Below are 17102 nucleotides of genomic sequence, written 5' to 3'. Positions count from 1 at the left end.
ACCCTACAAAAATGTTCGTTCTCCCTCTCCTCCATAATAAAGTTGCCCTAAGTAACTAAATGCAGTAGTGTTGATGGAGTGTCAGGCTTGAGAATAGAACCACACTTAATTGTCTAATATATTGGTCCGTTTGTGTAATTTTTGGCATTCTTGTAATTTTCAGTTTTACTTTCCTTTTGAAATTATGGATGGCAGGTGGCATGTTTTACTTATTAAAATAAGGTCCACACGGGTTAAAATCCAGCGGGTGTGTAGTTGAGTCAGGAAGAAAGCTTGTTTTCCTGGTAGCACTGTGCTCCATAGACCATGTTTTGCTTCTTGATTTCAGTTGTGCCATGTACAGCCAGCCATCAGCTTCTTGGTCTTACACATCGTTTATGTCTTTGTTTTTTTAAATACTCTATTTATTTATTTATGTATGTATGTGTATGTGTATGTGTATGGCTGTGTTGGGTCTTCCTTGCTGTGCGTGGGCTTTCTCTAGTTGTCGCGACCGGGGGCTACTCTTCGTTGCCGTGCGCAGGCTTCTCATTGTGGTGGCTTCTCTTGTTGCGGAGCACAGGTTCTAAGTGTGTGGGCTCAGTAGTTGTGACACATGGGCTTAGTTGCTCCACGGCATGTGGGATCTTTTTGGACCAGAGCTCGAACCCGTGCCCCCTGCATTGGCAGGTGGACTCCTAACCACCGCGCCACCAGGGAAGTCCCGTTTATGTCGTTTTAATGGTATAGATCTTGTCCACAGAGTTGCTGTCCTTTAAGATTTCCTCTATGCCAGGATTCATACTTTGTTTGTTTATTTTGGCTGCGCCGTGCACCATGCGGGATCTTAGTTTCCTGACCAGAGATAGAACCCGGAGATCTAACCCATGCCCCCTGCATTAGGAGTGCAGAGTCTTTTTTTTTTTTTTTTTTAAGAGTCTTAACCACTGGACCACCAGGGAAGTCCCCTTTGTTTTTATTGGAAAACTAAGTTTACAGAGAGAATAAATTGAGGACATAAGGTTACCCAAAGAAACTTAAATCACTAGTACGAGGAAGATTACAACAGGAATGTTTACCTACCTAGGAAAATACTGCTTATTTAAGAGTAGCTGTAAAAGTTATCTTTAGGGATCCATTCAACCAACTTAAAATTTAGGAGCTGTAAAAGTTATCCTTAATATGCATTCAAATTCTAAGAGCTTTAGGATTTTGCTTTAAAGGACATAGAAAAAATGAGGGCACCCACCAAGGACTTCTCTGTGTGGCTTGGGGAGTTCCTTGGGAGTGGCAGAAGCCACCTGTGGCTGACTAGGGCCCTGTGGCAGAGCCTTGCAGAGTGGTGCCTGCTGGCAGAATGTTCCTCTAGAGGCTGGTTTTTTGCTTCAGGGATGCTACTGGCATCAAATTCACTCTACATTAACTATCTTATAGGCTCTATTTCATTTTTTAAAATCAGAAACCTAGTTAACCATCTGTCTAACTTATTTACCTATCTTGGTTTCAGACGACTAGAGGCTTTTTTGCCAAAAATTAGGTCCCTCTTCAAACAAGTAGGATTTGTCTTAATTTAATGCTTTGAGAAAGAGTATACAGGTTTAGAAAAAACAATAATGGCAAGTAATGTATAACTTTGAAGACCATGGTTCATAATTAAATGTGTAGATTTGGCATACCATATTTGTTTTTTTAAACATCCGCAAACTTTCTCTAGTTGTTGTCTTCAGATCTTCCCTGGCAGTACCTTTGCGCATTTTCTCAGTTTTTAGTATTTGAATGCAAAGATGTGGCATTGCATACAGACTGCTAACATATACCCCAAGAATAGTGATTTTTCCACACTTGATCTTATTTTTAGTCACTCATCAATTTTCAGGGGCGTAAAATTTCATTCCTTTTGACACACATTAGTGACAATATATGGACTCCAATACAAAAGTGTTTCGTGGGCTAAATGCACTAATTCTCCTCTTATGTTGTTATAAATTGCCTTTTCAACAGAGAAGACTTTTCTTTAGCTTCATCTGGTAAAGTATTATATCAGTTTAGTTTTGTGGGCTTTAGTTATGAGATGGGTTCCCTCTTAATTGTACCTCATATGCCAAATTCTTTGGAAATGCTTAAATTTAGCTCTTTCATTTCATTTGGGAGTTTCTCCCCCCCACCCCCTGCCATGGAGTTAAGTACCACTCTACCATTGCCTGAAGCTTGACAGTCCATTTATTTGTATTTTAGGGAGAGAATTGTCAAGTAACAATATGACCTAAAAATATTTTGTTATTTGTCTAAAAAAAGATATTTCGTTGCTGTGCTTCTAGGATTTTCAAAGGTCAGTAGTGAAAGCTCCCCCCATAGTTATCTTATTACATGAAAAATATAGTCTTTACTTGTGGTTTAAACTAACTTAATCAGTAAAACCACTACTTGCTGAAGATAAGGAAATAAACTGTTAAAGGAGTATTACTACATCTATAAGAATTAATTTTTTGGTAGTTTAACTGTATTTACATTATTTGGTTGCAAGGTCACAATGGGGTGCTATTTTGATAATCAGAAATCTTTAGTTCTTTATATATTTAGCAGATGTTTAAAAAAATAAGTGAAGGTTTTATTATTGACTTGATAGACATTTACAGCATGTCAATTAGTAATGTGACATTTTAGCAAGTATATTGTTTCCCAATTTTATTTGTCTTCCTCTTGCCCTCATTTTGCTTTTCATACTGTATCTGCATTTGTGTATGTTTGGTGTTCATAAAATGATTTGTGCTTCTCTTTTAGAATGATCACAGACCTGGGGCCAAAGAACAAGATGAAGTAGTGGATAGATTGCTGACCAGAGGCTTGAGAGCTGAGTTCTGTCTTCCCTGCTCAAACTGACTTTGCAGCCACGGAGAGGTAAATGCTGTTTCCATTTCTTGGTCTTAAAAATAGGAGTAATAAGACCTTCCTGGGGTTGGAGGATTTGCTGGATCATTCTTGGGTATAGGAGATACAGGACAGTGGGTGATTGAGGGCATACAAGCTTTATATTCAGGCAGTGCTCCATTTGAAACTCTGCATGCACTGTTGTATACTAGCTGGGTGACACTGGGCAAATTACTTAACCTTTCTACTCCTACAGTCCTTACTTGTGAGAATAATACCAATTAAAGAGACTATTCTTGGAGTTGATGAGAATGTGTATAAAGCATCAAGTACCATTCTGAGTATGTACATAGAAAGACACAAGGATATGGTGGCTGCTTTTCTGTAGAAACCCAAAATACATTCCAAGTATACATTCCATTCAACCCAAATATACATTCCAAAATGTGTATTTTGACTCTTGGCAAATGACCTCAAAAGTCCAGGGCTTGTGGCAATTTGTAATTTTGATGAGGAACAGATGGAATCCTATTATTGGGGAAGCTGGTATCCTAGATAAAAATTGTCTCACTTAATTTGAGTTAACCTAGCTGATAACCCATGTTGCTTCATAGTGTTACAGTCATTATAAATAATTTTTTAAAAAACATTTGAAAGGGTCACTTAAAATTTACTTTAGCCTACAATTTCTGCTATGAAATATAATGAACAGTATAGGGAACTTGAAACAGGCCTCATAAATGTCAGTCTACTAGGCTTTGGGATTTCATTAACAATAAAGTAGGGTTCTAGGTGTGAAAATTATGTCTTCTCAGGCTACCAGGAAGAACATCTTTCTTATCCCCTAAAAAATGTGAAAATAGTTTAATTGCACTTGTGTAATGGCGAAAAGGAGTGTAAAAGTGAGGGTTACAAATGCTGAGATTAGATAAGCTTATATGAATGAATCATCTAAATGACTATTAAGATTTTTCTTACAAGCTGTGCCTGGAGCAAATAGAGAGGAGGAAGGGAGCAGGAGTGAAAGCTCTTCTCTTCAGCTGTCTGTTTTCCAAGTGGGCAGCTTGGTACCTCGATAGATATGAAGGACAAGATGTATGTGCTAGTATTCTGTTGCTCCAGAAATAACTTGTGCTCTGCAGGCTCTTTTAATGTTGACACACAGTGCATACTAATGAGCTGCTGAAAAGAGAAACAATACTGATTTGAAAAGCTATTGAGAAAACTAGCCTTAAGAGTTTGGGGAATGGGGTTGTAAGAACATTTTGGTCACTTTTAAGTTTTATGACTAGTTTAATTGTTTAGATCCCTGGTTCTCAAACTGGGATATGAATACCCTTAGGGTACAAAGTGGTATGATTCCGGGGTACTTGAAGCCACAAGATAAACATGACCCATCTTCTTGGAGCTTCAATTGTGCTCACTGAGGGGGCGGTGAGTTAAGTAATTTAACTGGTAAGTAATTACAAATTTTTTTACATTAAAGCAAATATATATTTTAGGAGAAGAATGTGAACTCTATGACTGTTTAAGATAACACAGGTCTTCAACAAAATAGGGCATGAGTGCTTGGGAGTGGGAAGCCCTATCTGTATAGGTACTACAGTGCAAACATTTGAGAAGCAGTACTTTTGAGCTATGTAACAGCTCTACCATCCAGCTCCTTATTTGTCCCCTGTAGTATCTACTGTGGACTGTAGAAGTTAAATTGTATTAAATGGAGCTTGTTTGCTTGTATGCATGTTACTACACATGCCCAACATGAACAAGGGCTCTGTGCAGATTGGTAGACAGTTCTAGATGGCTGGACCAAGTCATCAAGACCATTCCAATGATATAAGAATTATAATTTAAAAGAAAAGCAGCAGTATTGAGCAAAATCAGGTCTAAAACTGTAAATTCTATAAAACAGAATTTTGAAAACAAATGTCACGTTAACCCAAGCATAATTAACAATTTATACTGGTTTTTGTACCCTCCCCCCCCGCCCCCATTCAGGTTAGTCAGAGTCATAATAAAATGGCTAAATCCTAAGCTATGGACCTTATGACTCCTAAAATAATTATTTGAAAGCATCTATTCTTAACTGTTTTGTGTGTTTTACAATCCCTAAGTATTGTTACTAGAGTATTGCTCTTAATCTAAATGGCACTTAAGAATTACATTTTCTGTATTGATAATGCCTGCTCTTTGAATACAGGTTTTATATTTGAACCTAACTGGTTCTAGATATACTGAAGTGTGACTTTCTCTGAAATGATGTAAATTGGATCAACTCAGATACTTAGATGTGCTCTAAATACCTGCAATATTTATTCACTGAGCACTTGTAATGTGCTCACTCCATCCTTTGAACACTTGCCTTTCTACTTTGTGCCAGGGAGTGCCTTAGGTACTGGGGATTTCAAGATGAGTAAGAAAAGGTTCCTTTTCCTGAGGGTCTCAAGTAGAGTATGGGGCAAGAGATCTATAAATAAGTGTTGTCAGTGCTCTGATAAAACTATGTTCAGGGTGCAGGGAGGATGGTCAGTTACAGAAGTTAGTGAAAGGTGTTGGGAAAGGCTTTCTGGAGGAGAGACCCTGATCTAGGTGTATCGGGAAATACAAAAGAAGCATAAAATTAGATTTTAATCTTAGTAGGGCACCAAGGCTTAGCCAGCGTGCAGCTTAATAGCTGTGGCAAGTTCATTAAGGGTCACTTCCTTGTCCCTTCCTTCCCATTTGTAAAATGACATATCTACTGTATTGGAGGCTTATGACACTTAAATGTAGTATCGGTAGGGGGAAATATATACAGTTGGCCCTTGAACAATGTGGGCTTGAACTGCTTGGTCCACTTATACACAGATTTTTTTTTTCCCCGTAGTAAATACTACAGTGTTACAACCCACAGTTGGCTGAATCCACTAATGAGGGTATGGTGTATATGGAGGGCTGACTATGAATTAAAGTTGGATTTTAAACTACATGGAAGTTCAGCTCTCCCCTAAACCCCGTGTTCTTTGAGAGCCAGCTGTATGTTTGTAACCAACTATAATGTGCTACATAGGGGTAAAGTGATGATCTTTACACTTTAGCAATAGTTGGTCATTGTATATATTTTGCATTAAATCGAATAGTGATGACCACCAGAGAGTACAAAAGTTAAGTGAACTTAAGTGGGACTTATCAGGAAGTTAATCAGAAAATATATTGAGCAGTAGACAAACGGATAAGTAAACAGGATCAAATCCTATGTTGGGAGTGATGTTTGACAACCACTAAAAAAAAGCTGATTGGGAAGACTATTAACCAGCAAAATGCTTATGAGAAGTTTTTTTTTTTTTTTTTTTTTTTAATATAGTACATGGTGGGGGGAGGGGTAGGCAGGGAATTGGATGAAGGCAGTCAAAAGATACAAACTTCCATTTATAAGATACATAAGTACTTATGTATAAGATACATAAGCACTTAGGATGCTTATATGTGCAAGGTGATAAGTATAATTAACACTGCTGTATGTTATATATGAAAGTTAAGAGTAAATCCTAAGAGTCTCATCATGGAGAAAAATACTTTTTTCTATTTCTTTAATTTTATATTTGTATGAAATGATGGATGTTCACTAAACTTACTGTGGTAAATATTTTATGACGTATGTAAGTCAAATCATATGCTGTACACCTTGAACTTATACAGTGCTATACATCAATTATATCTAAGTAAAACTGGAAGAAAAAAATTAAAATACGGTACAAAAAATTGTTATGGAAGAAAAGTAAAGAAAAACTCAAACAGTAATAACCTGGCATATAGCAAGAGCTTGTTTGAATGAATGAATGCCAAGGAAAAAAAGACCAAATGGATAGGCATCAAAACACTAGTCAGAACAAAACAAACTAGTAGTGTGAGGGTGGTTAGGTTTCGGGTGACTTTTCTTGGTTTTCTGTAGTTTTATAACATAGTTATTTTATAATGCAAATAGGGTTTTTTTCTCAGAATTATCAAAATTTGGGAGTAACAATATTCAACAATAGAGGACTAATTGAATTATGATACCTGTTTACAGACAGTCCTTTGTATCTGCAGATTCAACCAACTGCGATAAAGAGGGACCATTATACTGTGCCATTTTATATATAAGGGACTTGAGCATCCACAGATTTGGGTATCTGGCCAGGGCTGGGAGGTGTCCTGGAACCAATTCCCTGTGGATACTGAGGGACAACTGTAATAGAATGTCATGCAACCATTTTATTACGTCTAGAAATATATTGAAATGGAGAGGGATTTGAGATATGCTACATAAAGAAAGCAGATTATCAAATAGTATGCACAATATGATTTCGTGTGAGAGTAAATACGTGTATATATGGGGAGGGGACTGTGGATATAAACCAGCATGTTTATGTAAAATGTATAAGTTCATATTCTTGCTTATCAGAGTTTTCTCCTATTATCTGTATTGTATAATTTTTAAAGGGAAAAAGGAATACAATAGGAAATAGTACTGAAGCTTTCCAATAAGTATAAAGAAATAATAAAAGTATTTTTACCTAGTAAAGCTAGGCTCGAGAGCCTTGCAGGAACAGTTGCAAAAGTGCAGGCAGGTGGAGGGCACTGGCAGCCATGTTTCTGCCCAAGTGTTAGAGGGAATTGAGGTTGCAGTGGCAATTCTTAAAACTTTCCTTACTTAAATTTGGTCTTAAACTTTTTTTGTATCATTCGAGTAATGTTTAGTTTCATTCTTTGGTAGAGTCTAACAATTGTAGAATTATACTAGAACCTAACGAACCTTTTACTTTTTTCCCTAGAGGTAAACACTATTAATACTTTGGTGTGTTTCCTTACGGTTTTTTCCTCCACTTTTGTAAATGGGCATTTACATATGGTACAGTTTTTAAAACAACATGTAATTGTGCAAGTATTCTGTGACTATCACATTCAATACAAGGACATGAGAGGAAATATTTCAAACAGTACAAAATGATAATAGTGAAAAGTAATAACTTCTCCCTGCCTCTCATCCCTCAGTTTTCTTCCCCAGAGGTAATAAATATTACCCATTTTTCATATATCCTTCCAGAGAAAATTCTACATATATATAAACATGTGTTTATGTATCCTTTTTAAAACAAACACAAATGGTAGCATAATATACACAACATTGTTCTGAACATTTGAGTTGTTTTCGACCTTTTGCTGTGAGAGAAAGATGCTATAATAATGACCCTTCTTGCATACAGCGCTTTGGGCACATGTACCAGTGTGTCTGTACGAGAAATTCAGAGACGTTGAACTGCTTATATATCCCTAGAAGAGGGAGTGGCATGTACAAAGGCCCAGAGGCAAGAGAAAAGAAACCTAGGACGTTCTGGATACTGAAAGCAGCGACTAGAGCAGAGTGGATGAGGCCGGATGCAGGCAGATCTGCTGATAGGGCCTTGAAGGACCCTGTAGGCCCGGTGAAAGGGTTTAGACTTCAGCCTAAGAGTTTTAGCATGGGAGGTTTCAGAAGGGAAGTCTCCTTGCTGATAATGAATTTATATTTTAGAAATCTGTGGCCACTGTGTAAAAAATGGGTGGTAATGGAGCAAGAGGGAAAGCAGGGAAACTAGTCAGGAGGCCATCACACTTGGCCAGGCAAGATATAATGTTGGCCTGACTTAAGGTAGGGGATCTCAACAGAATTGCTGTTTGTCTAGTTTTGTTGTATTTTTTGTTTTGTTTTGTTAAACTAAGCTGGAATCCTGTGTCCTCTTTTGTAACCTTTTTTCATGTTATATGTTATGAACATTTTCCTTGTTAGATACCCTGTGTTACCTCAAATTACTGGGAACATACTTCCTTATTGCTAAATGTTAAGCTTTCTAACCTATTCCTTGTTGTTGGCCTTAGCTGTTTGCCTCTAATACTTCATGTCTCTTCTTATTCCCCATGGTTTGAATTATTTCTAAAATAAGAGTAAATTGACTCTGAATGAAAGCCAAGTTAATTGTAAATTTGAGTGCATAGACTTTGATCTATTCAGAATCCTATCAAGTATATAGCTATAGCTCTAAGCATTTTTCACACTGAAATTAAATCCCGTGTTTCTTATTTTGAAAGAGGTAGGTGATACACTAGCTTCCCCAACAAGGAAGGAGGAAATAGAGTCCTAAAATGTCCTAGATGGGTGAGGGCTTTTGAAGAAGAGAGCAGATAGATAATCTTGATGCTTTGTGTGCAGTGGGGAGGGAGGGGGGGAATTATACCCTGACTTAGAGCAGCCATTCTAGTTTAAAACATACCCTAATAGAGGGGGGGAAGAGCCAGTCTGGTAGACTGTATCTTTTTTTTTTTTTTTTTTTTCGGCTGCTTTGGGTCTTAGCTGCAGCATGCGGGATCTTCACTGTGGCGCGTGGGCTTCTCTCTAGTTCCAGAGCGTGGGCTCAGTAGTGTGGCGCATGGGCTTAGTTGCCCCACAGCATGTGGCATCTTAGTTCCACGACCAGGGATCAAACCCGCGTCCCCTGCATTGGAAGGCGGATTCTTTTTTTTTTTTTTTTTTTTTAATTAATTTTATTTATTTTTGGCTGCGTTGGGTCTTCGTTGCTGCACGTGGGCTTTCTCTCGTTGAGGTGAGCAGGGGCTACACTTCGTTGCGGAGCACGGGCTCTAGGCGCACGGGCTTCAGTAGTTGTGGCGCACAGGCTTCGTTGCTCTGCAGCATGTGGGACCTTCCCGGACCAGAGCTCAAACCCATGTCCCCTGCATTAGCAGGTAGATTCTTAACCACTGCGCCACTAGGGAAGCCCCCAGCCTACTGCTTTTTAGATAAACTCTGGTATTACAAAACTCTGGCATAGCACAGTCACTGTCACAAATTGTTAAGTGTGTGCAGGATACTATACATTCACAGAGGTATGGTACAGAACTATAATAATAGAGGACACCCTCATTGTTTTTAGTATTTCTTGTGTTTCTGTTTTATTTGTATCTTACAGCTTTCTACTTCTGTTTAAAATTTTTTTGTTGTAGGTATATGTTGAGACTATAAAAAATAGTAGTGACTTGGTTTCCTGTTGGGAATAAATTTTATTATATGATACATTTTTTTCTTTCTGGCTCCTTGGCGGACAAGGCCTTTGATCCTTCTTGTGTCTTGTCTTTTGAGTATTTGTATATATATAAATTTCCCCCCAACTTCTTGATTAAGCTTTTGTCTGTATTTCTTTTTTTTTTTAAACATCTTTATTGGAATATAATTGCTTTACAATGGTGTGTTAGTTTCTGCTTTATAACAAAGTGAATCAGTTATATATATACATATGTTCCCATATCTCTTCCCTCTTGTGTCTCCCTCCCTCCCACCCTCCCTATCCCACCCCTCTAGGTGGTCACAAAGCACCGAGCTGATCTCCCTGTACTGTGCGGCTGCTTCCCACTAGCTGTCTATTTTACGTTTTATATTTTCTTTTTTTCCTCTATTTGTTTCCATATTTCTCAGGAGTAACCAAGTTGACAGATTACTTGTTTTTATAACCTAATATTAGTTCAAAGTAGCATTTTGTTTTATTGTTTAAACTCTGTGTTCCTATGCATGTATAGCCTTCTTCTGTTTTTCAGATTTCTTTGTTCTGTTGAACAACACTTTAACTATTATTCATATTTTATGCTATACTATTTACTCACTAAGGATGTCTCTCTGTTTTTTTTTCATATTAACTGTTTCTTGATCTTTGTTCAAAGGCAGTATATTGCCACTTATTATTGCTATTACTATGCCTTTGGTACAGACATTGTTTAAGCTGCTGACTTCTGATTTAACCTTTACCTTATAGGAGACCCCATTTACCAAATAAAATGGTCTTGTTTCTACAGAGTAGGCTTCAGGAATGAGTACTGGGTTATAGAGACCCTGGAGCAGTGGCCACATGGTCACTGACACACACTGCAAAACCATGAATTCACTCCGTTATGTGTGTCCATTTCTCTTTTTCTTTCCCCCTTTTTCCTTTTGTCTTATGTTGAGCTTGTCCATACCATCTAGAGAGATCTTTTGATATTGATGCTACCCACAATAGAGGTGATATTTTAGAACTTCCTTCTTGAGTCATACATTCCATAATTGCTTATATGGGAATCATATTAGTTTTGAGGTAGGCTTTTTTTTTATTATTCCAAATAAATAAACGAAATGATTCTTTGTTGTAAAGAATGAACCAAAAATTCTAATAGTAGAAAACTATGGGTATTTGAGTGGTTTTGATTTATGTCGACTTGCATTTAGGGTGCATAACTGTTGTGTTCTATCAATAGGTCAGTCGCTTCAAAGCCATAGTCAGCAGACATTCTATATCAGGATTACCATGGGACCTTTTGAAATAAGGTCTGTCCCACCCCAGACCTACTGAATCAGAATCTCTGGGATCTGTGCTTTTTTTTTTTTTTTTTTTTTTTTTTGCAGTACACGGGCCTCTCACTGTTGTGGCCTCTCCCGTTGCGGAGCACAGGCTCCGGACGCACAGGGTCAGCAGCCATGGCGCACGGGCCCAGCCGCTCTGCGGCATGTGGGATCTTCCTGGACCGGGGCACGAACCCACGTCCCCTGCATCGGCAGGCGGACTCTCAACCACTGCGCCACCAGGGAAGCCTTGGGATCTGTGCATTTTAAAGCTCACTAGGTGATTTTGACACCAACCAGGTTTGGGAACCACTGCTCAGGTAGAACCTGCCCCCAATCCATAGATGTACTGTATATTTTACACTGTATGTGTGTAATTTATTCCTTTTTATAACGTAATTATTTATTCAAGGTGATACTTGCTGTACATCCCCAACCTTTCTCATATTCTCAGTGATGAAACACTGTAGGAGCACTCTAAAGACAGTCTTAACTCTGAGCTGCTTTCAGGATTATGGGCCTGGAGCGGGGCAAGGAGGGACCTGGTGGCCTCTGACATAGTCACCCTTGGGAGAACAAGGAGAAATGAGGCATTAGGTTGCTGTATGCCAGCAAAAGTGTCATTCAAGCTGTAGAAAGCAGAGAGGGATAGCTCGTGCCTGGGAGGCAGCCTCCAATCCATACTGTGGCACTAGGATGCTGACTGCCAGAAAGGCTTTGTCTTCTGTTTCACGTATAATGTCCAATAAGTGAAATAAACAGGGTACCCTTAATGAGGGCCTAGAACATGACCTCTGAAACCAGGTCACAATAATAAATGAGGTGGTTTAATACAGTTCCACTTGAATTTTTTTGCACAAAGTTTGTCTAATTCCGTACATATTTAAGTTTTTCCCACTTACTGTTTCCACTGCTAGAATGTTTCTCTCTACTGTAGTTCACCTGTCAAGGTCTGTTTTATCCTTTAAGATCCACCTTTAGCAATTCCTGTCGTTAAAGCCCTCCTTCACCAGCTTAAGCTATCCTTTTTGCCAGGGTGGTGGGAAGTATGTGTTAACCTCTGTTATAGCACACGCTGTATAGCTCTTGTGTGTTGTTCTCTTTGTCTCCCTGTCAGCTGAGGAGCTCTCTGAGAACCAAGCCCTATGCAGTTAGGACTTTTTTTTCCAAGTAATTAAGAGGGAAATTCATTTCTGTGTACCCAGCAACAGGTACCTTTTATTTTTTTATTTTATTTTATTTTATTTTTTTTTTGCGGTACGCGGGCCTCTCACTGTTGCGGCCTCTCCCGCTGCGGAGCACAGGCTCCGGACGCGCAGGCCCAGCGGCCATGGCTCACGGGCCCAGCCGCTCCGCGGCACGTGGAATCTTCCCGGACCGGGGCATGAACCCGTGTCCCCTGCATCGGCAGGCGGACTCTCAACCACTGCGCCACCAGGGAAGTCCTTCAGGTACCTTTTGATAAAAGAATTATTATTGATTTAGCACTTCTTATTCTTTGTAGCAAAAGAACTCTTTCACCTCCTATGGTTGTTTCACCATATTGTTGAATTAATATTGTTGCAATTACAAGTATTTTATTAGTATGTATGTATTTCCTTATTTCCTAGGTTCAAAGCTCTCCATAATAGATTTTTTCAAGTAGCTGTTAGAATCATTGTTTTGCTTTGACTGCACCTTTTAATATTAACAAATGGGGAGAAGGGTGGGTTAAAAACTGGGATGCTCTTAACCTTTTTTACTTAAAAGAGATACAATTTTATTTCCCTTTTAATTACTTCTCCCCCCTCCCCCAAATGCCCCATCTGTTCTTATTAAAGTTAATGGCACACAACAGGGAAGAGAAAGGTGTACATGTGACTGAGTAGGTGAGTGCTACTTCAGATAAAGGCTGCTTCCGCTTCCAGTCACCCTGAAGTAAATGGTCGCTAATGTTTTTCTGCTTCTCAGAGTGAGTCATCCTTTCCACTCAGCTCCTCCCCATTCTTTATGGTAGTTTTCAACTTTCCTGGTACTCAGTATTAATCAGCATGATACTTTGCTTTGAGTTATCTTAAGCTCTCAGATAAGATGATGATGTATATATTTTCAGGAATAGTAGAGTAAAATGGTTATTTTATTTGACTTTTTAAACCTAACTTTTGTTCCAAAAGGGTAAATAATTTTTGTTATTTTTGGCTAGTGTTCTGCATCTAATAAAAGGCAGCTTTTCCTTTCATTCTCAGGAGAAACTGGTTACTTATTTGTAATTCCTTTTTTTTCCCTTGTCCTAATGGCACTTAGTATCCTCTGCAGTCAGAATACTGGACTAGGTTTTTCAGTCTCCTGGCTAAAAACATTCTTCTAATTTAAATATCTAGAAAAGAGAAAGCTACAAGGTGTCTCCTCTCTTCTCTGCCTTCTAATGATGTCTGATGTTTTGTATTGAGCAGTCTGAAGGCAAGTTGTTAGGTGACCTCCATGTTAGGCTATTTCAGAATTGCTGTGGCTTATGGAATCTCAGTTGGGGCTGCTGTTTCTTGCCAAGAGTGTAGACGGTCTTCTGATCTGCTCCAGGAAATAAGTTGGGGTTTTAGCTACCTGTTGTCCCTGTAGGGAACAACAATAGGGTATTAAACAAAAAGTTTTGGTGATTTTATTTATAAAGCAGACTTCTGGAAATTGTCCTTCTCTACTGTCTTATTCTCAGTGCACATGTGTTATTTTTAGTACACATATACTTTATAATAACCAGTGTCCCCAAATGACTAAACTCTGAACTAGTGAGTATGAAAGGTTATCTTGGTTGTTTTCCTTTGAGAAATAACCTGACACATTTGCTATCTAGCCACATAGTCAGGTAATAAATTACTAAGTCTTAACATCTTCAAAAATTAGTGTATTCACAATTAGCTTTTATTTTTGTGGCAGGATTTTTAAAATCTTAAACCTATACTTGTGTTGTTAAGACTTATTTTTTTCTATTTGAGAAATGACACAAACAGCAATAAAGGATATAAATTCATATAGTTAAGCTTCCACGTAGCATACAAACAAGGTTTTGTTTTTTCCATGTTCTCTTCCTGCTTTTGTCATGTGCAGGAACCATTTATACATGTTTCATATGACAGTGACGCCAGTATTGAATGTCTGCTGCTTACCTAACACTGTTTTTGTGTTCATTGCTATAGAGTATTCAGAAGTAAAAGGCATAGCTCCTGCCCTTAACAGCTAATAGTCTTTTAGGGGAAAAGACAGATAAATAGAACAGTATATTACAGACAAACAAAATAACAAAAATGAAACAAATAAATTAGAGTTCAGTCTGCACTGGTCAAGGTTGAGAAGACTTTGAATAGCGGATAACTTGACCTGGAGGGGACAAGACAGTAGGCTCTTGTGTGGGAGATACCCCAAAGGTGAGGTTGGATGGGTCGAAAGGATGGTAACAAATCATACAGAACTCTGGGATTGAAGCCAAAGAGTTTGGAGGTGATTGAGTAACCCTCAATCCTCATGAGTTTTTCTGCCTCATTTCAGGAAGATTTAGTCTGGCAGCAATATGCTGGACAGACTTACTATAGTAAGATAGACCAGCCTGGGAGGCTGTTTTGTTCCTTTTTGGCTCTTTTTCTCTTTCATTCCTGGATTTGATCAGTCACCAGATTCTGTCAACTGGTTGCTACCTTCATTCTGCAGATAATTGGGTAGTTTATCAGAGAAGTCATTTTTGTGGGGAAAATATATCTAAGGTTTGTGATTAGAATTCTAAGAAACAGAAAGGTCATATGTTAAGCTAACATGTGTTCATTGCCTTCTGGGGTGACCTATAAGGATACAGAGGAGCACAGTAGCCAGCTCTGCCTGCATTGTTTTATTTAATCTTTATGACAGCCAGTGAAATGGATACGATTATTATCTTTGTTTTGTAGAAAAGGAAACTGAGGCACAGAAGGGTAGCATGTCTCACTCCAGGCCACACTGCTAGTAAGTAGAAGAACCAGAATTGGAATGTGCAGGTCTCTGGTTGGAAAGCCTAAGCTCTTAATGACTATTCCATTCTGTTTTTCCTCTTGCCCCCCCCTCCTTTTTTTAAGATATGGAACGAGCATTTTCCTCATATAAGCATTATATTAAAACATGATTTTTAATATCTGCATAATATTCTGTTTCGTGGATGTATCATCATTTACCAAATTTAACTATTCTCCTGTGGTTGTACTTTTAGGTTGTTTATAATTATTCAGTCTGATTAATAATGTCCTTATAATCTTCATGTTCATCTCTGATTATTTCTTTTTTTTAATTTATTTTTTTAATATTTATTTTTGGCTGCATTGGGTCTTCGTTGCTGCACACGGGCTTTCTCTAGTTGTGAGCGGGGACTACTCTTCGTTGCGGTGCGTGAACTTCTCATTGCAGCGGCTTCTCTTGTTGCGGAGCACGGGCTCTAAGCACGTGGGCTTCAGTAGTTGTGGCACACGGGCTCAGTAGTTGTAGCTCGTGGGCTTTAGAGTGCAGGCTCAGCTCAGTAGTTGTAGCACATGGGCTTACTTGCTCCGCGACATGTGGGATCTTCCTGGCCAGGGCTCGAACCCATGTCTCTTGCACCGGCAGGGGGATTCTTAGCCACTGAGCCACCAGGGAAGTCCTCTGATTATTTCTGGGCATAAAGTCTGAAGTGGAATTACTGGATCACAGTAATTTGAATATTTAAAAAATTCTTGATTCATATCACCAGTTACCTTGCTGTTTTTTGGGGTTTTTTTCATTGAAGTATAGTTTACCTCCAACATTATATTAGTTTCAGGTGTGCAACATAGTGATTTGATATTTTTTTAGATTGCACACCATACAAAGTTAATATTTTTTATTCTCTGTAACATTTATTTTATAACTGGTAGTTTGTACCTCTAGTCCCCTTCACCTTTTTCGCCCACCCCCCCAACTCACCTCCTCTCTGGCAACCACTAGATTGTTCTCTGTATCTGTGAGTTACCTCGCTCATTTCACTGCACCTTGACCAACATTGGGAGTTATCCTTTAAAACAGCCTTAACAGATTAATAGAGGTAAAAATGCTGTCACATTATTTTAATTTGTATTCCTCTTAATGTTTAGGAGATTTGGTTGTGTTTTTTTTTTTTCTTATTCATCTGCCATTTGTATTTCTTTGAATGATCTACTTGTGTCCTTTCCCCAACTTTCTCTTTTGGTATTTGTCTTATTCTTACAAAATTTACAATTACTGGGGACTTCCCTGGTGGCACAGTGGTTAAGAATCCGCCTGCCAATACAGGGGACATGGGTTCAAGCCCTGGTCCAGGAAGATCCCACATGCCGCGGAGCAGCTAAGCCCATGTGCCACGACTACTGAGCCCGCGCTCCAGAACCCTCGAACCACAACTGCTGAGCCCAGGCACCACAACTACTGAAGCCCACGCGCCTAGAGCCGGTGCTCCGCAGCAAGAGAAGCCACCGCAATGAGAAGCCCACACACCACAACGAAGAGTAGTCCCTGCTTGCCTCAACTAGAGGAAAAGCCTGTGTGCAGCAATGAAGAACCAATGCAGCTGAAAAGAAAATAAAGAAATTTAAAAAAAAATTTACAATTACTTATATAATAAGGATATTAGTAGTAATCCTTTGTCATAATATGCTGCAAATATATTTTCTTGTTGGCCATTTTAGTCAACATGTTTTTGTTTTTACAAAAAAATTTATTTTTACTTTAAGGTGGTCAAAATTTCAACAGTTTCCTCTAGGCTCTTCTATTATTTAGGAATCTAAACACAAAGCCTTCCTTATTCTGAGATCAGAAGGCCACTCACCTATATCTTATTTCAAGTTTGGTGTTTGGATTTGTCTTTTTGTGTGTGTGTGTGGCTGTGTGGCTTGTGGGATCCCAGTTC

General features: G+C 38.7%; 1 protein-coding gene across 3 annotated transcripts in view; it reads left to right on the top strand.

The window, feature by feature from the left end:
- Positions 1 to 17102, top strand: part of CTCF (CCCTC-binding factor) — a 48628-nt gene that overhangs the window by 1985 nt on the left and 29541 nt on the right. For 2 of the 3 annotated variants that reach the window (XM_082607335.1, XM_082607333.1), the window contains exon 2: positions 2761 to 2877. The gene's annotated coding sequence lies outside the window, so the exon portion shown is untranslated. Of the gene's footprint in view, positions 1 to 2760; positions 2878 to 4189; positions 4303 to 17102 lie in introns of all 3 variants that reach the window. The other variant, XM_082607334.1, reaches the window with a different exon arrangement.

The sequence above is a fragment of the Mesoplodon mirus genome, assembly GCF_964341445.2.
Source record: "Mesoplodon mirus genome assembly, chromosome: 19".
NCBI lineage: Eukaryota > Metazoa > Chordata > Mammalia > Artiodactyla > Ziphiidae > Mesoplodon > Mesoplodon mirus.
The sequence above is the reverse complement of the archived record's forward strand: the minus strand, read 5'-3'. Positions and strand labels throughout refer to the sequence as shown.